Genomic DNA, 17,734 nt, shown 5'->3' with positions numbered 1-17,734 from the left:
TCTATGTCGGCTGCGACATTTTGAGAATTCTCGCTAGCTTCTCTAGTTGAAACAGTACTTGACAGGAATCAATATCAGCCGCAATAAAATTGTGGATGGGCATGCCGAAAGATGAGCGAAAAAGAAAAACTATAGCGATGATCGTTCATTTGAATTTGTAGAAGAGATGTTCACAGCCTGTGTTGGTATTTAACTAGCGCGTGCTTCTTTTAGTATTTAAATGGCGCGTGCTTCTGTATTTGTTGGCAACGTCCGCCTTTGTGAAATTTACTTCCTCTTGCACTTGCTGCTATCCCAATTAAAAACGAAAGGCTCACAGTATTACAGGATGAAGAAACTAAAATATCATATTTAAGAATGCGTAGGGAAACTTTGAGGCTTCTAAGCAGCGCATGTTTTTCTAAAGAATGGGCTGAAGTTTCGTAATATATGGGCTCTGTTGTGCTCCCTCAATAAATACGATAAAAGAGACCAGTTTCGCCATGTTTCATAGGCTAGAAAGTTGACTGTCACGTAGGAAAGCGGTGCCGTCTCTCGACTATGGCGACCTCAGCCCACACAATTCATCGTCGGGATTGCTTTTTATTATACGCAACACACGAAATTTGTTTTATAGGAAAGAAATCAGTACATCATTTTTTGTTTATTATTTATTTTCAGTAATAATCCGGACTTCTCTTTCTACCTCCTCTCTGCTGCAAAAAAGAACAGAAGACAGAAATGTGAATAATGGATGTAAAACATATACAGCATTACAGCATTCTGGAGACTCCAAGAGTGATAAAAAAGTTGTCAATTTGATGTCGCAACTCCTCTTCATGAATATATTTAGTTGTATTGTTATACAGATATTACTTATATTAAACGCTTAATTGTGGTCCTGGTCTGTCCCGTGCCGTCGTGTTTCTTCCCACCTGAGGGATTTCGTCAAATTCACGATTTCATATAGTGTCATCTGAGCATTGTTCTAGATAGTTTGAACTCCACGAAAACAGTGCTTTAGCGCTCTAAAATGTCTCACATAACTTATTCTTCGTAGAAGTGCTACAGCTTTCAACTGAGTTGAATGTCACCCCTATATCCTGTCTTCTTTTGTTTTCTCTATGCTTCATGTGTTCTGTAACACTGCTATGAAGAATCTGTATTAAAGTAGTCTGACCTGCAAACATTACTAAACAACATTGCCGACTTTTCATTGGAAGCTGACGCTTCGGTTGGCAAAGTCGCGGGCGAAAAATTTTAGAACTTTCACGCGAAAACGAGTAGAAGAATTGGAAATAACACCCAATCTGAAGTTTAGCATATTATCACACTGTTACGATGTTATTTATGATGTAAAATGATTCTTTCGATGTATATTTTAGCACAGCAAGCCTTTACTGCAATAAAATTTATTGTGTGAGCTGTACGAAACAATTATCTTCACATTTGTACAAGAAAACTCCAAGGAAAACAAACGCCCATCTTGAGTATTTTGAACGAGTCGAACTTTTGTGTCAGAGCTCAGATTTTTTCCCCTCGAACAGCTGGAGGCAGGAAAAACCTTGCTAACTGTACCGCGGCCATCACCCGTTCATTTTTATTCAAGAAAAAAGTTGCCTCTCATCACACGTAGTACCAAAGTGAACAGCAAATACTTCCATTTTTGAAACTCAAACCCTTACTTAATGCCCAATGGGTAATAAAAAGAAAACGAAAGGTGATCGCACCTTCATCTGCTGATGTGGCTTCGTCAGATCGCTCCTCGACTGACTCCAACCTAGCAATAACAAAAGTCCAGTTTATAGCATATAATTTATACTATTAAATTCTAAAAGGTGTCCTAAGAACAATGGGGTAAGACGCTTTCCGTGTAGATAATTTCTCTACGTATGCCTGGAAACTTGCCGTCGATTTTAAGGTGAAGCAGGTCTCTTGAACTTTGAAACTTTGTTTTCTTCTGAGAAAGACCTCTCAAGTATTTGCTTTATAAACTGTGACCTCATTTCTTCAAAAACTTCATAGCCCGAATTCACAAAAACTTCTTACGCTATAATTTTTCTTAAGAAAGAATTTTAGCCAATCCGGATGCCAGACATATGAGAGACGTCGCCCGAAAAAGAAAAGGAAAGGGAAGAGATTGATACGACCTGATCTTTTAATATATCATTAGCGAACGCGGCCAGCCAATGGCAAAGCGAACTTGAGAAAGAAAAGCTTTGTGACTCTGGCCGCATATCTATAAGCCAAGCGCATCTAATACATAGTATTCCTTGCCGATGTGATTTCATATATCTTGGCATTGGCTTGAATTAAATGCTCTCTACAAAGTACAGGGAACCTAATTTTGAGCACAGCGGTCTCCACCCGCGCTTTGGAAAAAGTGCTTTAAGTGTCAGCGAAATAGAAAGTTACCTTAGGGCGGCCGCTACCAACTGGTTCACTAGTTACCCCCTGAATGCCCAACGTATTATATTAATACTCTTTTGATACCTAAAAATTCAAATTCAAGCTCGCGAAACTTAACACATAAGCTATAACAGCGTTTGCAATATGCTGCAGAGATTATCCCCGGTTATCGATAGTTCAGCAAACCAACCACGAATTACTAATTACGTATTACTGCAATAATTAGATTAAAACTGAAATAACACTTAATTGTTATTTTTGTACAAATCTACCATCCATGGCTTAAAATAAAGGTGATCAAGCTGCTCTAATTTCCCTTGATGTTTAACTGTGTTTGGCCATTACAGGGTTAACACACATCATAGTTGATTGCTTTGTAATGCAGTTCATAAATTTCAAGACTTACATGTCATCCGTGTCCACTTCTTCATCTGCAAGAAATAATTTATCGTTTCTTTGTAACTTGTTCTGAATGTGCATTACATAAAGATGTAGCTGATAGTTCGCAGAGTCTCTTTCATAGCAAAATGGTTTTGCGTTACGTCCACTGATATATCTTAAGGATTTTAAAGCTGTTCATATATATCTTGACGCGTAGGTCGGCAATACGAAAGATAGCAAATTGACGGCCTTAGCTCACGGCTGGATTTTGTGAGCATTGTACAGTTTTTTCTCATCACCTAGGTTCTTGACCACCCGATGTTCATATCATCCTAAGCTTTTCTTGTCCTTCGAGATCCTGCACAATATTCCTCGAATGGCTATATCCTTCACCTAGGAAAAAAAGACCGTCTTTAAAGTGAAGCTATTTTCGGGAACCCTGCCAGACATTTCTGGTCGTGACTGCTGCTCCTGCTATCTTGCAGACTATGGCAGATGCGCACAAACACAGCATAGCTGCTGTGCGCAAGAGCCTGTGCTCCCCAGTGGTGAGTTGGGTGTGCGGGAGACTCAAAGGCGCAGAATAACAGCGTGGGTGCTTAGTCAACCGGATTCGGCAGCGTTTAAGTGAATTGCTGTAGTGTCACGTTGGAGTGACGGTGAAGAATCACAGTGGTACAACGCAAGTAACGAAATTAGCCGTTTATTGGGCGAACTTGTGCCCACCTATACCCCAGTACCTTTCAGCAAAATGATAGCGGCGAGCACATTCGTCGATCACTGAAAATATGAACAGCGGGTCAAGCGCGTCGGCTTTTGTACATAATTCGTCCAAGGTCTCAGCGTAATCGCTGGTGCTCGCGTGCCGACCAGAAATCGCTACGCCGTTCGCTTCGCCCATACCACCAGATTGCACAAAGTCCGGTGAATACAAACAACGAATAGAACCATCGGTAACATTCGAGAAACTTCAGATATAGAATTGCAACACAGATTGGCTCGTAAAAAACGTTCGGTGAAAATATAATTTATACGAACTCGAGGGTGAATAGTTTCGAGAAATCTTCTGCGCTTCCTCACTACGCGCAATGTCTTGCGTGCTTGTTTTCACCTCTTCAAGCACTGAACCAATTAAGCCGTACTAGCACTTCTTCCATCTTAGAAACTCGCAAGGCTCATCCTGCAGGAACTGCGAATTATTTTATTTATTGTGGGTATAAATGGCTCTTTTAAATTTTCAATGAGCTACAATTTGATAAGAAACCGCGCACAGGTTGTAGGCGAAAAGATGAAGTTTCTTACCGTCCCTGGAATCTAAATCATCGTCATCTTCATCCGACCTGCACGAAAAAAAAAATCAAACTCAACCGAGCATCATTAGTATTGTAACAATTTCACTAACTTCACAGCGTATTCATTACAATGAGGGGATCTTTCTACGCGTGCAGGAGTACATGCACGTCAGTACTTTTACTATCATTATCGTAACTTGCTGTTTAGCGTAGATTGCTAGATTGGAGCTATGTAATGACATACAGCTAAGCCCCACGGTCACTAGAGCCGCGACAAGTCGAGAACGACAGTATATTAGAAAAAGAGTGCTTGCTCTACCTTACGAGAATGCGAGGATCCGTGGCGTCGTAAGCAGCGAAAGTACTTTCTGCAGGATTTTTTTTTTGTATAGAGAAAGGTGCATGCACCACAAAGGGAGCAATGACTAAACGTTGCATTTCTTGCAACATTCCCGACATACGGAAACTGTCCCAATACGCGAATAATTAGTGCAATGTACGACGGTGGTTTAACTAAGGTTAGCATTTAGAAATCTGACCATGTACCGGCGCTAAGGCAGTTTTCGTTCAAACACATGAACTAAAGAGCAGTCATTCTTCCTTTGCCGAATCACATGTTTGTGATTGCCATGGAAGTTTCTAGGCAGATCGGATCGGCGCTCGTGAACAACTCTTCCGCCATAGTTCCACATAGTAACAGGAACATTTTTTTACAAATGCGTTTCATCTACATAGTGGAACCTATATGGCAAGAGATTAAGAGTGTACAACCAGGTATAGGAACGGGATAATTGTAGACCCACACTAAAAGCGATCATAGCACTGAAACAGATGAATGACAAATAACTGAGACACTAATGATGACTTGTAACTAGAGAACGCTCATCCGTGTTTAATACGGCATACAACCTTCCTTTGTAGATATGTAGTAGGTTTGTTTGCTCTTTGTAACAGTGCGATTCACGCCCTCATTGTTCCTTAGTTGGCAACGTTGGTCACGTATGCGATTAGCGGTATTGTGTTCGTGAATTTATGTGGATGTACCTGCGAAAAAAAATTCTGAAGCCTAAGCCTTAAGCCTTAATCTTGTGTCTACTGTCACTGTTGTTTATCCTTCGTCTGTTTATACGCTATAGTAGCTTCGTATATTACATTATGTCTCACTGGGCGAAGCATAAAGTTCTGTGATGTAAAATGTTGCCACTCATTGAATCGCACTCTGTGAAGAATCCTTCGCAATTTGATAAAGTCCAAATAAAGGATTTCATACGCGCCTTTCGTCCATTTCATCAGCGGCACTGTCGTCGTCATCGTCTGTTGTCCGCAACGAAAAGAACGAGAAGAAAGCGCGTTAGACATTTAATAGATCCACCAGTGAAGCGCTTAATGAGACAGAAAACAAGGACACGAGGAATGGTAGCAAATCATGGCCGGATAAAACGGAAGCATTGATTTCGCTTGCCTGAAGACCACTTAGGACCAGCGGACATCGGTGATAGAGTAGGCTTACGTGCCATTTGGAACACCGATGAAGAGTCAACAAGAAAACGAGGTAGAAACAATCAATATGTTATCCCAGCAAAGGGTTATGACACATTTATTACATTCTTTGCCTAACTGGCTGTCAGAACTAAGCACCATTGACTAGAGAGGTCAACGCCCAACTAGATACCATTCTAGTAAGCGAGCAAGTCCGCGAAACCAATAAGGTAGGCCATTTTGTAAAAGACAATTCTATTCCTCATCTCCCATAGAATCAAAAACCATTTTGCCCGCTTAGATATAGATCGTAGACACTAAAACATAATGTGGAAATTGGATAAAATGTGTCCACGGTGGACACTTCATAGCAGAGAATAGCTCACCATATCGTGGGGTGCTGGAAGGGAGGGATCACATGGAGAAAAAAAAAATCACCAGTAAATTTTCAGCGGACTTTCAGTGACAAATTTCAGTAATACGCGAACAAGCATATCAATGACCTAATAGATGGTCGGCTGAAATAATCATACTAGCATTTCCTTCCGTCCGAGCCTCGCATGCTCTTAATTTATTTATTGGGTGCAAAGGCCACCACAGTTTGTCTAAGCAAGCGCCCGAAGGCCATGCAGAGAAGTAGGCTGTGAAGTGCGGGCATTGAGCAAAAAAAAAAAAAATACTGTTTTTAGCAAATTCTGGAAAACGTCTACAAAGAAACAATCCTCAGCGAAGCGTGAACTCAAGTGTTCTTCGGTTAGCGGGATCGTGCGCCCACTAAATGATCTACATTTAGCGCTGTCACTAAAACAGATAACAGACTGAGACATTCGCGAAAGCACTTTGTAGCAATTGCTAGCACAGTTCTCTTATTTGAAGCCCTCCTTTATTTATGCATCAGCTTCTTGGGGTTATATAAAATTTTATGCGTCAAGGGCGAATTAAAGGAAACGAATGGTTCGTTGCTTTAGCTATATCAAATAAATATTTGCCCACATTATCTGGGCAAGTCTTGCAACAAGATCTGGCATTAACACAAGGGGACACCACTGTACAGAATACAAATACTGTCCATACTCGTGTTTTCTGGCATGTATTTAGCAACACGTTTGGTGCTTGTCTGAAGATTTCTACTGGATTAGCACGGGAGTCTTAATCACTGGCATCAACTATACAGATACAAGTACGCCAATTAACTGGAATGTATTGTTCATTAGTGATCTTTATTGAATTTTCAGCAGTGTAATGACACTTATAAAAGGTAAAGTTGTCATTTACTCGTCTGTAGCATGAAGCAGCGAGAGAAACCCATAGAGTTTCTCAGAATGATAGCCTCGTAGTTTAATAAAAAAAATTCGTCTAGCTGTGCTGATCGAAACGGCACCTAACGCGTTTTGGATCACGTGAGCTAGCCAAGAGGCAAGATTATCACAGAGCGAGGGCGAATCAATGGACAACTTCGAAGCACAGGAATTGAAAATATGGCAATACCTACAAAAAATGCTTCGTGCTTCAGCCACGTGAAGGACAATTTTGCTTTTCGTATCTATCCTCCCCCTTGCGGGTTTAAGCAAAACTGACTTGCCGTAAGGGCACCTTTTTTGGCGAATAATGTCCGCACAAGACTATAAAACACATCTGAAAACACACTGTGTCGGTAGCTCAGTGGCTACGCCATTGCGCTGTGGAATGTGAGACCCCGGCCTCGATCCCCTCTTGCAGCGGCCTCGTTCCGAAGGGAGCGGAATGCAAAAGCACTCGTTTACCGTGAATTGGGTGCCCAATAAAGAACCTCAGGGGGTCGAAGTTAATCCACAGTCCCCGACTAGGGCATGTCTGGTAAGGAGATTGTGGTTTCGGCCCGTCAAAACCCCGAAGTTATTCAAAATTATCCGAAAATAGGAGTCACGTAGCTCGCGCAGTGTGTATGATTAGTAAACGTTTATAATGCTACCAGCCTTCTGAAATATTTATATTTACGCTCATGCGCAAAGGAAACGTGAACTGTGACGTCCAGTTTTACTTACATTGGTCTTCGCGTCGTGGAGCGCTTCATCCTAGGCGTACTTCTTCTAGGGCCAGCGTCGGCAATGGCTGCTGCAAGGTCAAAGACTGAAGTGTCACTTGCTGCTCTAAAGTCGTAGAATGCACATGCCCGAAGAAATTGCGTGGCTTTGTACAACGGCGGGATAAACCTTTCAGACTTCCGATGTCGTGTTTATTGGTATACATTTTCTTAATAGAAGCAGAATTAGCAAACGTCTTGAATATACAGAATAGGAACCTTAAAACACGTTAGCAGGTTTATAGTATAAAGACCGCCTAATTAAAGCGCCCAAATAAAAGGAAAAAAAAAGGGGGAGGGGGGTAGGCGGGATATCAGTAATTAACCTTCAAAGTTCACAGCCACCTGTTCATCACACTGCATTTGCTAAGACACTATTATACCAATCCCCGTAGGTTTTGATTCTATTTCCTTCGCTCTTTAATTGCCACATTCCTCTAGAGCGCATTTGTGTCTGATTTCGGCAGCAAACTGTGGTGATTGATTCCATGACAACAGGTTGGTTCTAGCATTCTCATTTCGTTCTTACGTTTCAACTCCTCTGTAGGGTAAAGTGCCGTTGTCATTGCCGTCGTGGTTTACTCGCATGTTTTTCAAGAAGTTCTTACAGAGCACTAGTTGGACAGGGTTAATGGCATTGCAGGTGTCAGGGAGTAATTGCGGAATTGCAAAGAGTAAAAGACGGCGCCAAAGCGGTTATTTTTTGTTTTCTTTTTTGCTGCTTGCTTTCCTTTTGACTGTCTCCAGTGGCATGCTCTGATGTCAGTGATGGCACGATAGAGGTCCGTCATTTGACCTTTGTCGTTTGCACGAGCTTCGTCCTTGAGGGTAAATTTCCACGGATAATCTATCATATACATTCTGTCCCCACTTATCTCTCCTCTCCCTCAGCCTAAAAAAAATGCACCGAGAGCAACAGCCGTCTGAAGGCAACAGTCGCCTTGGATATTATACTGTTTTTCATATCCTCACTTACAGACTAACCCATGCACCATCGTGCCAATCAGGCACACCGTTCACTTGTGGACACTTCAACAAGACAAAGGGTTCACGACGAGATAAGAAGTGATAACCTGTGAGTGAGCATTGGAAGCTTAAAGCTCGGGCCACGGTTTGTGACACGGAACTTGTCTTTGTCATTACCAAATTAAAACCCCTTCTCAAAGTGCTGGCTATCACGTCAGGCTTACTTCGCTCGGCTACTGTTCCTAACTTGTGAACACGCACTCAAATAATAAAGGTATAAGTGGCCGTCAAGGTGCCTAAAGGATGCTATCTTTCATTATAGATTTTTAGATATTGAACATCTATGTTGGTAAAAAAAATTGAATAACCTTTAGTTGGCCTCGACAACGGATAAATGAGCCCGGCGCATATTGTCTGATTCTAAATGGCAATAAAGCAAACTAAAAACTGCAATACGGGGTCCTGTACATTCAAATATGCACAAGAAATATTTGCTCTGGCTGGCACTCTTGTGTTGTGTGGGCTGCAATATGTTGAGCTTTAGCACGTGGCTTTCTTTCTTATTCGCCTCGGTTGCCACACGGATATCGTCATTACTGTTCTCAACTACGCATCATACTATAGACACTTTTGTGCAGTATAATTCTGGTTGCGGTTTGTTCATGGGTCCTCTACCGTATTATCTGTGATACACCGCAACGGCGCTGCACAAACGATCAGAAAGATTTGAAGCCAACTTGAAGAATGTTCAGAACTCTCTGAAAATTAGTTGGTTCAAATGGGGCAAAGACATATTGTGGAAATCAACAGTTCTATACAAAGAAAACACAAGGAAGAGCAGCAAAATGATTAGTCCTTCAAGGCTCATTGAAAGTTTATCGTGGTACCCCTACCACAGGTGCATTGTTGGTGCTACAGAGCACAAACAACAAATGTGTACCTTTCTTTAAATACACACAATTCTACGCTCAGAATATTTTGTTAGAATATAATTTGCAGGCTTAGATGGTGGCACGATTTTCATAGTACACTAAGCATGGCTCTTGAAGGCAGCGTTCCTGGTATTCAATCAACAGGTATTGTTGCGTGTGTGATATAAATATTTGTGCTTGCATGGCACAACTGAGAATATTGACTCTTCGTGGCGGCAGTGCAAGTCTATGAAGCCTGGACAAGACGAAGGCACCCCCTTTAAGCAGCATCCGTAGGATAGAGAAGAAACACTGGTGAAATGCAGCAGCATTGGGTAAATGATTGCTTCGGTCATGATCCGGGGGTCATGACCCTTCGGTTATGACCTCCGGATCAGGCGGCACGTGCTATATACAGCGCGCACCGCGCATCTCGGAGGCTACGTTTTAAGTGATGATTGCTATTGCTCTCCTTGTTTTATGTAGTTTATCCAAGTAGCAATACTCCGGAAACAAAGAACATATATGCGTGGAGTTCCAGTAACTGCTTGGGATCGTAGCACCATTGTCTTCTCCAAATCTCGACAACCTTTCGGAAAGGAACTAACGTATATTGCTTAACACTCTAACTTGCCTTGCCAAACTATCTGGTAGCAAGCCATCGCAATTACAAACCCTACGTGACCAAGAAGACTCGTGTTCCGTCAAATGGGATGCTATTGTGCACATCAGCGCTAAAGAAAGCAAATCTAAGGCCTCACCCAAGACCAAGACAATCGCGCAGCAGAAGAGCACCGTGGTCCTCATGGTTCCACAGCAGCTGTTGCTGTTTCCGGACAAGAGATGTCTGCAGACGATGGCTTGGGCAAATTAACGAGGGCACTGCAGAAATGAAGATCGTGCTTTATACGACCACCAAACGATCTAGCGAATTGGGCCAGGAGCCACCCGGCAGTCTCTACGTGGCCTTCTGTTTAGCACAACCCAATCGTGTGTTCGCACGTCGCCTATATCTTATTGTCTATGTACGAGAAAATTTCCTACTCTCAAGTTGGCTGGCTCGGTTGCTTGTCAACTTCCACCTGTTCATATATTATCTCTTGCAAGTGCAGAGCTCACTTCACCAATGACTCTCTTCCAAGAGAACGTCACACTCGATATTGGCTCACCCTTTTTTTTTGCGACCTGTTTTCTTTATGGCCTTCAATCATGAAGCATCGGCGTTTGGCGTTGAGTAAACTTCGACGATGACTTGAATGTTGTTCGTCTTTCAATGCGTCAAGGGCTTTTTGACTTTACAGTGACGTCGCCGTGGCTACAAAATTACGTGTGGAAACAGAGTAAGCCCGCGTACCAGAGATATACAACACCATCGCACCTCTACGAACAATCCGAAACCTAAGTAGCTAGTTTTACCACAGCTGGGCATTGCCATTTTTTTCTCCGTACTGGTGTGGCCAGCAAGAGTTGTGTTTCTTTTATATGGACGAGCCATTAAATCTGCCTAACAGCCCGTCACGTCCTATCGAAGCAGGCAAAGGCCCCTAGATGCTACATATTTTATACCGAAAGCACTGTCTTCTTCTGCTACACTCGAATGGGGTGATTGAAATATAGCCGCCAAACTGCGAGGCGTCTTTGAGCCTTTGTGCGTAGAGATGCCGAAGCGGCGGGCTCCAAGTGCAGACGCAGCGACCCTTCCACCCCATACCCTACATCTATCTCTTAAACCTATGCAACGCTCTCAGGACTTTCTTTTGGTGGGAGCACTCACATATTATACGCTTTATTTTATGTCTCATTTTTGCTTGCTTTGTTTCTTCCTCTCAACGTGACGCACTTTAGATTCGGAAAGCCTTCCTACGACTGCGTGTGGCAGATGGCGTCGCTGCATGCCCGACATCATCTCACATTTATTTGAATCCCCGCGTCATAGCTGTATAAAGGTGAACAGCGCTCATCGGTGGAATCAGCTCTTAAACACCAAAGTGTTTGCATAGTTTTCGAATGAATGAAAAGGGATTCCTGACTTTTCAATAGAAAAAACATGACCTGGGTGAATCTGGAAAACGCAAAGAAGGTAGTGGCAGCAAAGGTATAGAGGTCCCGAAGTCCTGAAACATTGAAATACAGTTTGCGTAAATGCAAGAGGGAGGAGTTTAGGAACTAAGAGAAATTTGAGGACAGTGTGGGTATGAATTAACCTCAAAATTCGAGATTGAATGATATATGCGCGCTCGTTTAACTTGACACGCCAGAGTACACAATAAATAATTTAAACCTCTCCCCTCCACGAAAGCATAAAAGGCAGTAGACAGCATATGCAGTTTTATTTGCTATCGTCAACGCCTATAGTTTGCCCATAAGAGAGAGGTGCAGCCTAAAGGCAAAATAACTCTATGGATAGACGCATGCTTTTCGGAATGCAGAAGAGAAACAGATCTGTCGACAGATGAAAGTTGATAGACTTCATACAGTAAATTGTTGTGTTGAGCAGCTTGTGCCAGATCGATCGATATATAGTGGCAGGTATAGCTAAAGGGCTTTGGTGTAGCGCACCCGATATGAGACACAAGAGCGTTTGTGTCACTGTTGCGTCCAGATACGTGTTCTATACTCCAACGCCCTCTAGTATGGCTTACCAACAAGATAAATATGCGACCCTATCCTGCAATAACTTCTTTTTTCCTTTCACAGAAAAGTGGGTAATCATCTTAGCATTGGTGTGGTGAGTAAATTTGGTCTAATGCCCCAAAATAAAAGGTAGACAATGAAGGACTACCTGTTGTGCAGGCTCATTCGCTCTTTCGTACAGCGCCTGCTTTGACGCGCCGAGTATGTCATTCTACCGAAACATTCACGACCCGCTCTAGCGGCACACTGTAAGCACGCGAGACCATCCTGGAGCATGAGAGGGCGGAATGAGGAAATGCTCGTGCCTGCAATATCTGCAATAGAATGTTTTAAAGCAAAGCTTTCTGTTCCTTCCACTTTACGGGTGCTGGAAGCTGCCTGCTGTTTGGCTCGACTGGCTGGTACCCGATGTAGCACATACCGGCACGGGATAGAGTGCCAAGCACAGCAGCGAAGGGTATCAGTTGATGTACGTAAGCACGGACGTGAGCTCCAACGCAAACACGTCGTTCTCGTCATTTCGCTCTCATCATTTCATCGCCTTCATTACATTGTGATCATTTCTTCGTTGTTTAAAAGTGTTCCGCCGTATATTAACACCGCCATTAAAACTGCATCGTCGTCATTCGATCGTCATCATGCCGTCGTCTTCAATCATCTCGCCGTTACTCCACCCACCTCGTGCTGTTCTTGTGATTACGTCGTCATTGCGCTTTTGTGATGCAGTCGTCGTCATGCATTCGTGGTGATACCGTCATTGTAATGCGTCGTAGGTAATTCTGGTGACATCATTCCACCTTCGTCATTTTAACTTCCTTATCCTATTGTCATGCCGTCATCGTCAAACAGTCATCGTCATTATAGCGTCGTCTCTCATTATCAGCATGCAGATGTCGTCACTCCATCGCCGTGATTGGATGATGGAATGACGACGAGCCATCGAGGTCTTTCCGCCGTTTCAATTCTTTCGTATAGTCACTCTAGTCTTGTAACTCTATCGTCACCATTGCATTGTTGTCATTACTTGATCATTGATTTATTGTCGTAATTGCGTCATCGCCATGCTGTCGTGGTCGTTTCATCGTCCTCAATCCGTCGTCGCCATGCAGGGCGATGCGAATGTTAATGTAATTATATGGGGTTTTAGGTTCCAAAACCACGATCTGATTATGAGGCACGCCGTAGTGGGGGACTCCGGAACAATTTTGACCTCATGGGGTTCTTTAACGTGCACCTAAATCGAAGTACCCGGGTGTTTTCGCATTTCGCCCCCATCGAAATGCGGCCGCCATGGGCGGGATTCGATCCCGCGACCTCGTGCTTAGCAACCCAACACCACGGCGGGTGATGACGAATGTTTCACCTCCACAAGTTTTCGCTGAGTAAAGCGTTTTCAGGTGAAAAGTGTGTCCCTGTTGGACATGCAAATGGTCGCCGTATGTTAACAACGTTTGCTGCAAACAACAATAAACTCTTCGCTTAAACTGATTTCCAGAGCCCATGAGACCAGCAGTTCCTCTTTGCCTACAGAATCATTCATCGAAGAAAGAGCTAAATGAAATTTGCTAAGAACTAAAACCCAAGTAGGACCACAGCTTTGTGTTTGATAAGTATTCTGTATGATAAGTACTATAGTAAAAATGCTGCAGCGTTCACAAATTTTGTGCAAATACTCGCTTTATGCACTTTAAATTCAACGCCATCTGCTCATGGGCTCTACTGCCATCATGTGACCTAGTTAAAAATGGCTGGCTATCATGATCCAAAGTTTATGGCTTCTGTCTATGCCTCCCAATGCGTGTTTTGGCTCGACAAGCGTTCGGGTGTACCGAGAAGCAAGCACATCGGTGACGCATCTGTCGCCGAGCTAAAATGAACAGCGATGAAATACGTGGCAAAGCAACCGGGCTCGACAATGTGACAGGGAGGCTGTCGAACACAATCAATGTGGATAATTTCTTTTCCTCATTGATTGCTTGTTTCGAGCGCATTATATAAAACTACCAACGTCGCCACGCTACACAGAAAGTGGAGCACGAACTTAGACAGCGTGGCGATGGAACGCCTCCGCATCGATGTATAAGCACTTGCTTGTCGTAGCAGGAATGCCGATACCCGTGTTCATAAATATTCGTCGTTCTTTTATATTGTTTTTATATAGTGACAAGAGTACTGTGGGTAGGATCAAGCGTCGAAAGAGGGGAGTTGTAATTCAGAGCGCAGAGTTGTAATTCCGGTCGAGATACTGCGGCAGGGAAGAGTCGACGCCTCGAGAAGAGGTTAGCAATCGCATACCTTTATAAGAGAAACATCATCTTCCATCACGCGCAGTGCACGTTTTTGTTTCCCGGAAGACGCACCCGTATTGCTGCCCAGAGAACTACAGGATACCAGGAATGAGGGCCATCATACTCATCTTTTGCGTTTTTCTCGTCACGTTGGGTACGACTCCGTTTCTTTTTCGTCTTTTTCCAGCCTTTTTCTCTTTAGTCGTTGAGCGATTATTGATGCGGTTATCACAGGGATTTTGCTGCGAAGCGGTCACGTAAATTTAGGGCGATCCATAAATCAAAACTATCCGTATCTCGACAGGTTGAAATTGGATGTAGCTTGACACGTTGTGGCAGTTGGCGCTGTGTCCTACGTAATTGTTTCTCGTCTTTGAAAAAGGGCAGGCACATTTTGCTGACATTCGTCAAGCAGCACAATGCAAGCGAAAATATTGAACTTTGCATTAAATTATGTTGTACTAATGATATTTACTTCTATATTACTTTGCGGGGAAAGTTCTAAACAAATAGTACTTCAGAAAAAAATATACTTTGCAAAATATCTCAAAAGCAACATTTATAGATAAGCTGCTGAAATTCAATAAGTTGTTTACCCTAGTTCTCTTTTCCATTAGAGTGCCGAATCTATGCGTGTTCTGCAGACATACGTTCGAAAGACAGTAGTCATGCTAGCTAAAGACGTTGTGTTTGTGTTATGTGATTCATAAAATAGATGTACTTGTGTTGGCGAAACATAAAGATTGGAAAGCTAAAGGCTTATTTACAGTTATTTCATGGTAACTATGTCGCATAATTCAGGCACCAAATTACAATGTCTCCGGATTTTGTCACGCTTCAAGAGATTACACACATGCACGGAGGTTCGGCGGTTAAGAAATTAAAACTATAGAGCTGGAACTGTGGCGAACATGTTATGCGCAGCATCGGCTCTTCTGTTTCATTTTAATTGATGCTTCAACATCAGCCGTACCCAGTGGTGCATAATAATATATAAAATGAAATCCAAATAAAACTCTCATCCTGACAAGATCTTATAGTAGTCAAGCATCTTCTGTATAAAATAGACAGCCTTATTACAGTGTTGTGTCTGAAAATGAGTGGACTAATTCGTTGCTCTCAAGCTCTATATTCGGCTTTTCCCTCATTTTTGACACTGGGTGAAGCCCTGATTAACATTATCAGCTTCAACAAGTTCTTTTCTCCTAGTTACAATGTCATCAGTCTTCCGATGAGAAGTGGCCGTTGTATTCATTCTCTGTTATGACCGGCTGTGTACATTATGCTTACTTCCAGTTTCTTCGTTTTACGCGCATTTATTTTTATAATTCAGAGCAGGAACACGCGTAAGGCATCCAGACAGAATTCCTAAAAACCAAGAAATGGTATTGACATTAGCTTGTCAAAGTAAAAACAACAATAATTCTAGCTTACACAGAATAACATCGAAACTCGATCGTAACCTAAATAATATGAACGTCTTAGAACAAGCTTGAAATCACTTTTTTATCGCTTACTTTGCAGCGTTCATTGAAGCAGATGCAAAGAAAAAGAAAAAGTGAGTACCTTGTCAACTGAAGAACTCGTGAAGCAAATTTGACCAAAAGTTGATCATATAGATTTAAAAGAGGAGAGCGTTAGAACTTCGGTTTTTTGGCAACTGGCCATGGATGTATAAAACCAAAATATGGTGGAAAACAGGGGAAGCATATGGCCAGAGTGTTTTACTTAGCTAAGTGTTCTTATATTTCACCTGACTTCTTCCATTTTGCGTTAATAGCACATCAATTAAAACATATTTAGGCAGCTGTAGGACATGCCCGTTGCATACAAACATTTCGTGCTTTCCATCACACATATTTATTTGCTATTCACTATTCATCACTTCAGTCGTGTGTAGGGATACTGAATTCCATTTATCGACTAACTGACATCAGTTATAGATCGCGGATGTCAATAAAAATAGAATATTTGTAATAGTTTGTGGTTGCATTTCTAGAAAACGCTTTACTGCGTCCAAATAAAGCGTTTTCAATATCCGTTCAAGTTTCTTTTGTGCATTTCCAGCATTGTATTTTTATCGCAGTGGTTTGCCTCACCTTTAACGAATGTGTCCAAACATGCTGCTTGTTCCTAAATACGTCTGATAACCGATATTCTGAAGTGAAGCCTGCACGGCAGTTTTCTGCGCCATCATGAACAAAATGAAGTGATTTTTCCATGCACTGTTCAAATTTTGGCAGCAGCCTTGCTTTTATCACCCTATAAAAATACAGAAAAATTCAGTAATTTAGGGCAGTTACTTTTTACGCATTTTTGAATTGTTCAAAACTAAAACAAATAAATTCACAACCAAATCAGATACGTACGCACCACTGTCGCGTTTCTCACGAGGTCTCTATATATGAGTTGACATTACATAACCTTGTCGCCCGTGCAAAATTGGAATGTATTGTAGCGGGAACGACATATACTTAGGGAAATGTCACTGGGCAATAGTTCACTTTCATGCAATTAAAGGTAGCAGTATATTCATACTGCACTTTGAATAACCCAGAAGGCAGTGTCGTTAGGCGACATTCAATGTGTTTCCTGTAGCAACCTTCAAATTTGTACGTTTTCGAATTCGTGCTTTATGCGCAAGAAAAGAAACAAAAACTGTTTGATCTAGGTCGATCCTCCCCCTCTTTTCTCGTCACGTGTGCATTGACTGCACATTTCTTGTGAGTGCAATGGACGCACCATTCGTGTGTGTTCGCAATGCCGAAACATTGTGAGAGGCGCTTTAATATTTGCACATGCATCTATTTATAGTTGTTCGCTATGCTTTATGTGGTAGTAATATGTCGTGTTCCAGTGGGTAGGACGCCCGACTCAGCTGCGGTAGGTGCGTGGTTCGATGCCCGCCGCCGGACACCCATCGGTTTGATAAGACGGCCACAAGTAGCGTCCGGCCAGGCGTCCGGCTTTTCAGGGGTGCGGTGCTTAGGAGAGGTTCGTAAAACTGCTATGCTTGCTGCGCAAGAACCAAGACAAAGAAAACGCCAAACAACTCTCAAAAAGGAGTCTGGCGGTCTCATGCCGCCAACTTCACAGTGCATGGCTGTCCTTCCAAGCCTGTGAAACTCCCCCAGATGCCGAGCACCAGGCACGGAGCGCACTTGTACCTATATTTACCGCGAGGTACCCGGAGGCAGCACTCAACTACTTCTCAATGTAGCAGCGGCTGCTCGACTATTTCACCAAAGCTGGGGTGGGGACGGTCTATAGCGCTGGTCGCATTCGGGAAAAATATTTGTTCACAAATTGCTGTCAAAACTTTGGCGTTTGTGC

The 17,734-nt window shown here is 42.7% G+C and overlaps 1 long non-coding RNA gene across 1 annotated transcript; it reads right to left on the bottom strand.

Annotated features, from left to right (window-relative positions):
* Nucleotides 1–541: 541 nt before the first annotated feature.
* On the bottom strand, nt 542–4,111 carry LOC119452313 (uncharacterized). Its single transcript, XR_005191858.2, has 4 exons — nt 4,072–4,111; nt 2,795–2,819; nt 1,710–1,759; nt 542–695 (listed from the first exon to the last, which is right to left on the bottom strand). It is a non-coding gene; the product is annotated as an uncharacterized LOC119452313 (long non-coding RNA).
* Between the last annotated feature and the right edge of the window lie 13,623 nt (nt 4,112–17,734).

The sequence above is a fragment of the Dermacentor silvarum genome, chromosome 5 (assembly GCF_013339745.2).
Source record: "Dermacentor silvarum isolate Dsil-2018 chromosome 5, BIME_Dsil_1.4, whole genome shotgun sequence".
Classification (NCBI taxonomy): domain Eukaryota; kingdom Metazoa; phylum Arthropoda; class Arachnida; order Ixodida; family Ixodidae; genus Dermacentor; species Dermacentor silvarum.
The sequence above is the reverse complement of the archived record's forward strand: the minus strand, read 5'-3'. Positions and strand labels throughout refer to the sequence as shown.